This window comes from Mastomys coucha, unplaced genomic scaffold (assembly GCF_008632895.1).
Source record: "Mastomys coucha isolate ucsf_1 unplaced genomic scaffold, UCSF_Mcou_1 pScaffold6, whole genome shotgun sequence".
Classification (NCBI taxonomy): domain Eukaryota; kingdom Metazoa; phylum Chordata; class Mammalia; order Rodentia; family Muridae; genus Mastomys; species Mastomys coucha.
In genome coordinates, this window is record NW_022196912.1 from 111,580,543 (window position 1) to 111,592,985 (window position 12,443).

Below are 12,443 nucleotides of genomic sequence, written 5' to 3' on the forward strand. Positions count from 1 at the left end.
AATAAAAATATCACACTCTCCAGGATCTAATCACCATCACTAGCCTTCTTGAATCTGCCCCCTCCCGACAATATCTTGGAATTTCTGAAGCTGGAGTATCTCATAACTCTTTCCTGCTCTAACTCCATGCAAAGACACTAGTAAAAGACCAATGTGTTAATATTTGGTTAAATCTCTGACATTAAAAATTATTGCGCTTCAATACTCTCTGAACATATAAATGTGTTTTTTTTTACCTTACATGTACCCTATTAGATGACAAAAGAGGTGTCAGGTGATGTTGTGTGTCTCATCTCCTTTAGTTTTCTCCACAAGAGGATGCTAATATGCCAGTATTCTTATGTGCATGGATATCATAGTTCTGAAAAATATCAAAGACTGGATTTTATTCATTCACTGAAATAACCAATATATGTCCATTTTGAGTAACTATAATAGAAATACACGCACACACACACACACACACACACACGTATTGAATACTCTAATTAAGGTGCATCCTGAAAAATAATGGTCCTGTCTCCAAACACAGATCTAAACTGACTCAAAGCTTGGACCCTGAAGCTTTGAATTGTCAAAATAAAATGAGGATATTTGACTCTTCTGGTTAAAGCACACACCACTGAAACAATTAGCAGGAAAAACTCTGCTTATCTGTATACAAATATCACTCCCCCAAAATAAAACATGGATAAAAGTAATGGGTTTTGATACCAGACTTTAACCTGTAGTACCCAGGAAGCACGGGACTCCCTCAGAACCTCTTTGAGACCCTGCATCTCTATCTAATACTTTCCATGGCCATTTATTCCAGCCCATGTGTCCATTTTTCAGAACCTGGTATAAGCCCTTTAGTTTGAGAATAAGCCATGTTGTCATAGAAATGCCCGTACTCCAGTATGTTGCATTGTTCATTTTGATTTTGTCAGAAGATAGAACCTAAATATTCCCAGGAACTTAGGAAGTTTTTCCCAAAAGTCAATTAACCAGGACACATCTTGTTACAAATTACCCAAAATTAACAGTTTCATTCTTAAAACTATGGTGAATTTCAACCTTAGACAAATTAGACTTTAAAAATAACTTGAGTCGCGGCTAGAGAAATGGGTTAGAAGTTAAGTGGACTGGCTGCTTTTCCAGAAGACCCAGGTTATAGTCACAGCATCCACACAGCAGCTCACAACTATGTGTAACTCCAGTACAAAGTAATCCTTCCTCTAGTGTATCAAGAATATCAGTCACTCATGGAGAACACAGACATACATGCAGAGAAAATACCCACACACATTAAAATCTGTATTACATTAATAAATCTAATATAGTGTCATAATAATTATATTAAATATTGCTTAGTTAGCACACTTTTACCTTACATGAAAGGATTACTATAGATAGACCAGGGATAGATAGATAGGTAGATAGATAGATAGATAGATAGATAGATAGATAGATAGATAGATAGATAGATAGATAGATAGATGTGCAAGAAGGTCCTAAAATGTTTAATCTCACATTAGATAAACATTTTAGGAGACCAACATAAAAGTGTTGGGCAGAATTAAGCACTAAGACAAAAACCTGACCAAAATTCATAGCTGAACACAAGACCCATAATAAACATTTTCATTTTTATCCTTTGGTTCTAAAGAAGCCTAACGTTGGATCATGCCTTATCTTTTGAGTGCCAGGGCATACAGTATGTCCTGTAAATATTTCTGTAAATTACCTTGGCTTCTGTTTCTCTTCTCCATCACTATTTTCTCATTCCACCTATTTGCCTTGCCTGTTGTCCTTTTCACATTGCATGCTATATACAGAGGGGCACCTTAGTTTATTTTAGATATTAAGGAGGATATAAAGGTGTTCATTAAAAATTAATGACTGAAACTCTGCTGGAGGACCCTGGTAAGGTGACCTCAGCCAGATGACTGGGGGTAACTTCTTCAATGACAAATTATATGGACACCATATTCCCTTGCTAGAAAGTGATAAAATGATACTTTACCTCCTTGGTGTTCTCAAAACCCATTACCCCATTGCAAACATGAGAGAAAGTATCAGACAAATCCTGAAGAAAGGAAATTCTACAAAATAGCTGAGCAATAAGTATTCTTTCAAACCACTAGTTCTAAAGAACCTGAAACAAGGAAAATGTTGGAGAGTCTCTGACAGGTAGAAAGATCCTAGAAAGATTATATAACTAAAGACAATGGGGACATCCAGGATGGGAATGAATGGAACAAGACCATGGGCACAATCTAGAAAAATTTTATCAAAATATAAACTTCTACTCATAATGGTCACTGCTTCCTCAATAATTATAACAAACCGTTGTCATTTAAGGCAATAATAATGGGGAAACTGCAGAGTGCCTAGAAACTCTCTTCTGGCATTAGTGACTCTAAACCTGTTTAAGATAGAGGCATCTATAAGAGTAAATAATAAAGTCTGATATTGTAGATGCCGTATGACTGGCATCCTGCCTGTGGTATGGTTTTGGACAAACATGATGGCTTACAAGATTGTTTCCTGCATCTCTATGGGGCTGGTATAAATTATATATTTTCTGACAGAAAACATGTCACATGACTAATTTAATATAGAAAAAATTGAAGACTCCAATGAATAAAAGGTAAGGGTGGTCTTCAGTTCAAGTGATCATGGTGTGAAATGTCTTCCAAAGTATGATAGATGACTCTGGTGAAGGAAAGAGTAACCAATCAACACTATCTGGTCCACGTCTTCTGCATCACATTCCTAACAAAGGCAGAGTGCAAACACCTTATGAAGAAAAGGTACTATGGCCCATAGGGATAAACTTCAACAATATCTTAGTGTCCCTAAGTATAAGAAACCTGCTCACTCTACTTGCTGTTTATGCATAAGTCCCCCTTTCAGGCTTCTTTGCAGCTCTCAGGCTCCTTGACTCTGGCAATGTAATCCACATGTTTTTATGAAAAGCAGTCAAGTTTACCTTCTGGTTTTCACTCTGTTTGTCCAGTTTCTTTGGTTTTCTGATTTCTATACCTTCTATCATCTCAAAAACAAAAGTTCTAGTGCAAGCCATATTAATAGAGATGTTGGCTTGGTTATAATAGAAAACTGACATTCTGGTAGCATAAACAGGAGAGTTTAGAAAGGAGTATGTAGATCTGGTATTATGTTACTCCGTTCAACATTGGAACATGTCTAGCTTTTCATAAGTCTTTCCCCATATATGAACTTCAAGAGCACAGACTAGACGGAATGTCAGTATTCACATTCTGTTCCAGGTGGAGGAATGGATGAAAGAAAGGTAAGAGGGACAGCAGACACATGTCTTCTATTTAGTATGGAAGGTTTTTGAGGAGATAGTTAACCTCCCCCAAGACTATTCCTCTGAAGGGATGCTACATGCTTTGGCAATAGAAGTCTTTTCTCTAAAAGGAATAATGAAAATCCATATAAGGACATCTCTTGGAGTCTCTCACATAATTGTAATCTTTTCTTAACACTAAGAACATGATTTTGAGGTATATATAAAGGTCCTGGGAAGATTTAAGCTCTATTCACAGCTCCACTATATAGTAATTATATGACCTTGGTTAAATCACATAGCCACTCTGAGATAGTGCTTTTTCAATTGCCAAATGAGATTGATAATTTATTATCTTTCATCCTTAAATAGCTAAATTAGGTAAATGTATGAGAAAAGAGCCCCAGAATCGACAGTGGTAATGACTTTACAAATATAGAATGATATTACCACAATAATCCATTTCATTCTTCTGATTTTAATCTGTCTATGCTCAGAACCCACCTGTCTTCCTTAAAGAGGCACAGAATTATTTATGAATGATACAGTTTTATAAATGCATATTTCCTTGACTCTAAAGTGTAATCATATCAATGAAAGTCCTTAAAAGTGACTCATAAAGAAGTAAAAGTAACATTTAATAGTCACATTGTTCACTATATTTATTCTAACTTCAGAAACCACAGCAGAATTAAATGAGTCAGCACTTTAAAAGTAAAATATTTTAAAAAGATTAAATATAATTTTAAAAAGTTTTAAAAAGTTAAATATAAGTGCAAACTAGTAAAAATATATATCAACTACAAACACACAAATCAGAGGAGATACATAGTAGTCCATTAAAGGTCCATGGATTTAGAATTAGACACATTCAGATCTCAGACCTATGTAATGGACATTCTATGAAAGCATGGATACTTTTGATCATTTCTTAGACAAGAATCTCACATCTGCATATATGTGAATGTGGGTGGGGCTTGGCACGCTTAAGCTGCACATGTACTTGCAGAAGCCAGAAAGCAATATTCCGTATCTTACTCTATTCACTCTTCATCTTACTTTTTGAGACAGTGTCTCTTACTGAACCTGGAGTTCTTCTTTTTGGCTGGTGTGACTGGCCCGCAAGCCCCAATGGACTCCTTATTTTTCTGTCTCCTCAGTGATGGTGTCACAAGTGCATGCGACTGTGCCTGGCTTTTTACATCAGTGCTGTGAATCGAGTCCCCATGTTTGCCCAACCAATGCTTAACCCTCGGAGCCATCTTCTCAGCTGTAATTTTCTCATTGGGGAATCTTAGAGAAGTAAAATTGGTGGGCCCCATGCAAGAGGAGCTACAGTGGGCAGGTGATGGCCCACTATTTTGTATTCAGCTGCGATGGGTGTACTGGAGATGTACAGCCCCCAGGGCTTTATCCCAGGGTTGGCTTCTTGCTGCTGCTGTGCTTTCTGATGGATGCCATTGTTGTACTCTTCGCATATCTAGCATGGCTATGATTGGACGTGAGAAGACCCGTACTGCCTACAGCCTAGTATGATTATTTCCTTGCTGATAGCCTACTCTATTGGGCACTTTTTCCTGCAGAACAACATGAAGGTGAACTTTTAGAAAACAGTATTGTTTAGCTGAATTAGTGATCTGGTTTAAATTGTTTTAGAAACTTAGAGAAATTGATAGAAAGTTTAAGGAGATGTTCTAAGTTGTTTTGCCAGAAACATATAATGAAGTTAGAATTGAGATCAGGATGTGCCCCCTCCCTTGTACAATAGTGAGGGCTGCATTAGTTAGAAAAGGAATACAGTGTGCTTTCATGCATTACAAGCATGTAATTATAAAGGGTAAATGAATCCATTATGAGTATAAGAATAGAGAATAGATGATTAGCCAGTTGAGTGGAACAAGACTTCAAAAATAAGATGTAAGATAGTTGATGATCTGTTTCTTGGTAAATGCAGATTGTCATCAGCTAAGAATAGGAAAAGTCTTGCTACTATAGTCTGGCTTGCTTAAAATTGTTAATAAATGATAAAAAATTGTTGCTTTGGAGTTACACTGAACTTGTGGAAAGAAGGGTGGGAAATGTTTAGTTAGGTATGAGTTACAAAAGAAAAATACATAATCAACAATCCTGTTGTAACTTTCTTTTGTGTAATGATTTTTTTTTTCTGTTTTTGAAGAATGTGTTTTAGTTTTTCTTTCTTTCTTTCTTTCTTTCTTTCTTTCTTTCTTTCTTTCTTTTTAAGAGAATATGTTACTTATGTCTATAAGGTAACCTTTTTCCTCTATAGAGAACTTTGCCTTAGATTGTATAAAAAGTCCAAAAGAAAAAAAAATAATGTTGTTGGAGCTTTACTCCATCCATCCAATATGTCTGTCTGTCTGTCTGTCTGTCTGTCTGTCTGTCCGTCTCTCTGTCTGTCTGTCTGTCTGTCTGTCTGTCTGTGGATATGTATGTGAACATATGAAGCTGTTGGAACTTGTCTTGTTTCATGTTTTCAGTGTGTGTGTGTGTGTGTGTGTGTGTGTGTGTGTGTGTGTGAATGATTACTCCCCATCTTCTGCCCATTTTTTTTTCTAGTCATTGGTTGCTGTTGGCAGCAGCCTGTGTCATTGCTATCACTAGTTCCTGTCAACACTAGCAGGGCTGGCCCCTGTCAGCTGCTATCAATGCCAGCCCCCAATCACTGACGTCATACTTGGCCCTCCTCATTTTACATCGTGGTGTCAAAGCTGGCTTTGGGCATATGAAGTTACGTGGGTGGCAAAACTCAAGAACAAATCCAAAAAGTCAATGTCAAAGTGAAACATGAATCTCCACCAATTTATCAAATAATCATTCACTGGCAGCAATTTGGAGATTATTCAAATATGATCAGTTTGCCAAAAAATTAAAACCACAGATGTACAGATTTCTGGCCAGTAGAGATTCAAAATCCAGGAAGAGCATAAATCTATTAGATCTACTAGATAACCCAACCATTCCTAAATAAAATGATGGACATTGCTAAACCTAACAATGCTGATCTGAATAATGTTTGAAATCATAAAGACTCCAGTGAAATTAAAATTGGAAAACATCTATAATTTTGATTAATTGTTTGTTTCTTAAGTAGATTGTTTTATGAATTATTTTTTTCTGCCAATATACCAACTCCCAACCACCACAGTTTATTGCCATATCAGTTTCTTTTTATATGGTAGATGGTAGTCCTGTTTTAGACAAATGCAAATACTTAAACATCTGTCAGTAATAATGTAAGCATGTCATTAGCCCAGAAAACACATCAGGGCAGAAGTGTCAGATACATTAGTGATTATTTGATAGTGGTGGCCTCGTGACAACATGCAAAATGAGCACACACACACACACACACAAATCTTTTTAAAAAGCTACTGTGGCAGGACCATGGAAATGTCAGAGCAAAGAATGGCAAGGAACAATTGCTGAACTGAGACAAAGAACATTGGAACGGCCGCTATGAGTCAGTCTGGATTAACTGACCAGAAGCCAGGGGGACCAAGGAAGAAGAAAGGCTCCTGTCATACTCCCTGTCTTTGTTGTATTTAGCCATGTTTGTTTGGACAGTAAGATAACATTCCAATGAAAATTTTATTCCCAGTTAGGTTGTCAAACCTTTGACACTGGGACATAACTTTGGCACCTACAAGGTTAAGTAACAAAGTTAAATAAAATCTCATGTTTTAGATACACTTACAATTTTGTGTTGGGTTGCTTGAATAACTATCTTTGGACACACACAGGGGAAGCCTGGATATGTTTGACTAAATTACTCAGGATTCACCTCTTTTTTTTTCCTTCCTTTCTCTTTCTAGCCTCCACCTTATTACATGGACCCTTTCTATTTATGTAAACACATAAGTCAGCCTTGAATATAACAAGAACATTAATAATCTTATTTACAGTTGCCCAGTATGAGGTAGGATTCAAGCCTAATTCACACTGATGCCATAACTCATGCTTAATAGTGATACAAGGTAAGATAAAATGCATCCTGCAGATGGCCAGAATTCATTTGCTAAAGAGGCACTGGTAGTTTCTGGGTTTTGTTTGTTTCTTTGTTTGTTTGTTTGTTTGGTTTTTAATGAAAATACTTTAAAAATTCAATGCTACCTGTTTTTCATCTCCATAAGAACAAACCTGAAGTCAGAGTTCTTACTGGTTACACGCACACAAATAAATTAACTAGTTAATATAAAATAAAATAAAATAAAATAAAATAAAATAAAATAAAATAAAATAAAAAATTGGCATTAACATAAATCATTCATTCTATTTCAACATGATGATAACCCTGAAATCTAGAGATATGTAGATTTGCTTTGCAAAATCTATTCTCAAGTTATTTTTCAGATTTTCATGGTTCCCCATCTCTTGAACACAGAAATTGCAATTTTCTCCCTCAGAGAAGCATTAATTCTAATCCGCCCCCCAGTCTCCAGTTACTCAAAAGCACATCTTTACGAATGATCTCTTGCAGAGCACACAGACATCTGTTAACAGAGTTCATGCTCTTTTCATTGATTGTTTTCTCACATTGTTGAATATTTAATTCATTTACAAGTTTAAGATCAGATTTGAGGATTTGAAATGTAGAAAGCCATAAAAGCAAATTAAGTGTGTATGTGGCGGGGGGAGGGGTATCCTTGTAACTATTTTTCTTTTAATAACCACTCTGGATATAGCCTTTTTATTAAACAAAAACACCTTAATGTTAAAAATTATAGCCAAACTTTATTTTATATCCCCTTCTGAGTGTGATTCAAAATCCTCCGATAGGCCTTCCCTGTTTCTTAGCTTCTTTTCATCTGTAGATTACAACATAGTTATCCTGTACTTTATGGCTAATATTCCCTTATAAGTGAAGGTACACCATATGCGGCTTTCTGAGTCTGGGTTGATGAGGACGTAATGAGGAAAAGATATGTTAGGACAGGATTCAGAAGAGAGGAGGGGTGAGGACTGTGATTAGTATGTAAAGTATTGAGGGAAGGGGGGTGGACAGGAGTGAAGCCCTGAGGGTCAGCAGAATGAACTGAAACGGACAACCTCAGGAGGTGGGAGTTGAGGGATCCTCTAGAATGTACCAGAGACCTGGGAGGTGAGAGACGCTCAGGAGTCAAAGGGAGAAACCTTATATGAAATGCCCCAGTGGTGGGGGGAACTTGTAGAGTCCACCTCCAAAAAAAAAATGGTATCAAAAGATGGAGTCGCCATCCCACAGTCAAAACTCTGACTCAGCATTGTTCCTGCCTGAAAGAACTGCAGGGGCAAAAATAGAGAAGAGACAGAGGGAAAAGAGGTCCAGTGACTGGCTTAAACTAGGACCCATCTCAAAGGGAGGCTCCAAGGCCTGACACTATTATTGATGCTATAGTGTGCATACAGACAGGAGCCTAGAATGACTGCCCTCTGAGAGGTCCAACAAACAGCAGACTGAGACAGAAGCAGATACTTATACCCAGTCAATGGACAGAAGTTGGAGACCTTTGTTGTTGAATTACTGATAGGCAGAAGAAGCTGAGGAGGAGGGTGACCCCATAGGAAGACCATCAGTCTCAACTAACCTGGACTCCAAAGATTGCTCAGATACTGGGCCACCAACCAGTCAGCATACATGAGCTAGTCTGAAGACCTCAACACATATACAGCAGAGGACTGCAAGATCTGGTCTCAGTGAGAGACTGGGGGAGGAGGAATGGGATGAGGAATTATCTGACCTATTGGAAGGCAGACCAGGAGGGAGATAACAACTGGACTTTAAATTAAAAAAAAAAAATTAAAAAGATTAAAGATAAAAAATGGAGGGAAAACTCCACAAAGTAAAAATAATAGGCAATATTCTTTCTCTTTGCCATAATCAAGTCAAATAATATGACAGGTTTTCAGAGAAGCATGTGCCCCATCAGAAATAACTATTTTGGATTAGCACCACAGCGTTTGCTTCCCATCCCCAAATCTTCCACATCAGGGCACCGAGAGAGAAAAAGTCCCAGATTCCAGCCTGAGCTACACAGCGTGACTTTGTCCAATTTAAAACGACTACTACTGCTAATAACTTTAAAATGCTGATTCTGCGCTTGCGTTCTTTGCTCTAGCTCCACCGCAGAAGAGCAGACTTCTTCATCAAGCCTAATGACCACATTAACAAGATCAGCCAGATGTACTCCACAAGGTCATCCTCAGCTCCGGTGGCTTCAACAGGACACGGCTGGCATTAGACAGTAGACTACAGATGGCTCCTCCATGGGAGTCTGTACTAGAACAGCTGCCACAGGAGGATGGCCTTTTTTGCCATAGTTAGGCAGATTACAAGGAGTTTTGTCTCTGGGCTCCCAGGCACCGAGTCCTGTGAGAGGAGGCTGGGCTGAAGTGTCATCTCTGGAAAAGACAATGATCTTGTAAAGACACCCCGAGTAGCATTAGGTCATTTTCTTTTCCAAGGGCTCTTCAGCAAATGCTCTTATCTTGTTTGCACTTATTAAACTTCACTCTGAGCATACAATTTAGGTCCACTCTTATCCTCACCGATTTCCTCCACTCTGAGTCCTTAGTGGACCAGGTACAAATATGTAAATATCATGCTTTGTTTTGATAATTAATTTCCTTTAGGTCAAGACTGAGTGATAAGAATGCTACCTCCACTTTATGAATAATTCATTTCTGCAAATGATTCCTATTCACTCAGAACTCATAGAAAGGTATCAACTTTTAAATATGTTATCTATGCCTGAATCTCAGCTCTGCCCTGTGAACTAAGTGACTAGGCAATTTGTTTAATCATTCTGAGTCTCTGTTGCTATCGAAAGATGGATTTAATAATGTTTGTCTCACATACTCATAGCCAAGAGTCTAAATAAATATATACATGTAAGTATCTATGAAGGCTATATACTGGATACATCATGGTTTCCTCTTTTTTTTCAGTTTTAATAAAATAAAAAACTCAACTAAATCACAGTACTTTGATTTCTAATAGTATTTTTTTTCAAAAACTATGATGGCAAATATATAAATAACCCAGGAAATTAAAGATATATAAAATAAATGAGTAATAACTAACGTTTTGCTTTTTTAATATGATGTGAAAATATAAATCATCTTGGTGATTAAATAAATGAATAAAACAGACAAATAAATATGTAAATAGCCAGCAAAAAATCAGAGGACCATATGAGAATATTCCTTAAATGTAAATAGGCAGGGACAACCAAATACATAAGCATAATCTTTTTTAAAATATTTATTTTATGTATATGAATGTCTATTTGTATGTATGCCTACATGTCAGAAAATTGCTGACATCAGATTGCATTATAGATGGTTGTGAGCCAACATGAAGTTGCTGTAAATTGAGGTCAGGACCTCTGGAAGAGCAGACAGTGCTCTTAACCACTGAGCCATCTCTCTAGCCCCCCATATGCATATCCTTACTATGTTAGGAGTCAATCCAGCACATTTAATGTGCCCAATCCAGTAATGAATGTGGTCATGTACAGCACTTCCTTTGAGCCTTCTATCTCCTCCTCCTCCATAGATACACTAAGACTTCATCAACTCCATTTCAAAGTTGGGAAAACTTCTTTGAGGAGTGATAATATTCAACCAGTTCCATGGGTAGTGAGTTTCAGATTAAAGAGCCCAGTTACAGTGAAATTCATGAATCTGAACATTACTAGTCTCACAATAATAAAGCAGATACACATTCCGTAGGAGACTTTCCTCAGTTACCCTAAAACATCATTAATTTATGTCTGTTCCTTGTTTCTTCATCACTCATTATGATTTAGCACTCTATATATGCATATATGTATGCATAAATATATATACATATATATATACATATATATGTGAGTGTGTATACATTGTTCACTATTAAATTCCTCATTAAAGTATACACATGCAAGCGTTTTTTTTCTTCTGTCTGTTATACCATTTATTTGCAGCAATGTGCAGGACATTATAGCAACTCAATAAAAAAAATTATGGAATGAGCTTGGCAGTGGTGACAAACACCTTTAATCCCAGCACTTGAGAGGCAGAAGCAGGCAGATTTCTGAGTTCAAGGCCAGCCTGGTCAAGAGAGTGAGTTCCAGGACAGCTACACAGAAAAACCCTGTCTTGAAAAACCAAAAAAAAAAAAATGTGGAATGAATAGATAAACTCATCTCAGAATTATAAGTCTAGCACTGGAGATTCTGCTCTTTAATTCAGAGACTCCATGTCAGTCTGCCTGTCTCAAGGAAAGATGCCTCCTGCCTTCATAAACAACTGCTCTTCCAGGTATACATGAACCAAGATCTAACTTGAAGAACTTTAAGTTGGCTTTAGATAAAGATGAATTGGTTGCTGTTTCATCAGTGTCCAAGAATTATGAGACAACATTAGAGACCTGGCAGGTACAAAGTAACAGACAAAGTCCAATTCAAAGAGAAACACTCTGCTGAAGAAGAAGCTGATGGTAGGAGACTAAAACAGAGAAGAATTCAGTTCCCCTGTCTGGGCATGGTTCCCAGGCCAACGAATTAAGAGTTTGCATGAAAAACTAGGTTGCTGACACTAACTCTGACCTACGTTTCACCTTCATTTGCCACTAAGAATAGATAATTTAGTATAAAAGACCCTTTCTATTTCCTGTATGGCTCTAATTTATCAGGAAACATCCATCTAACAGCATCCAGGCATAAACAACCACATTGTCAAGATCAGTACCTCATATTCTGACTCTCCTTCAGTGTGGGCATTTGGAACACTTAAGTTCTCTGTTTCCATATCAAAGTTCATACAAGAAAGAATGGGTAGTATCATAGCTCTAATATATTAATGGTGTGAATTAATTAACTATGATATGAGAAATTCTGATGAGCTGAAAGCTCCAGTAAAGAATTTTTACCCAACAAGAGGAACTATAATTCCATGCAATTAGCAACAATTATTCCTAATGATTTAGTGAATTTTTTTGCCATACTGCATACATATTGGTGATATAATGAAGACTCATAAATACTCTGCTGAGTTAAAAAAATGTCTACTCATGCAGAAATCTGAATACAAATTGCACACAGATCCATCCTGGGAACTTTTCACGTTCATAGTGTTTCATCAGAAAATATTAGACCTTGAAGCAGTG

At 37.0% G+C, this 12,443-nt stretch overlaps 1 long non-coding RNA gene across 3 annotated transcripts in view; it reads right to left on the bottom strand.

Moving 5' to 3' along the window:
* Positions 1 to 316: 316 nt before the first annotated feature.
* The window catches only part of LOC116080625, an 87,205-nt gene continuing 75,078 nt past the window's right edge, over positions 317 to 12,443 (bottom strand). For all 3 annotated transcript variants that reach the window (XR_004114505.1, XR_004114503.1, XR_004114504.1), the window contains one exon: positions 317 to 361. This is a non-coding gene — a long non-coding RNA (uncharacterized LOC116080625). The remainder of the gene's footprint in view (positions 362 to 12,443) is intronic.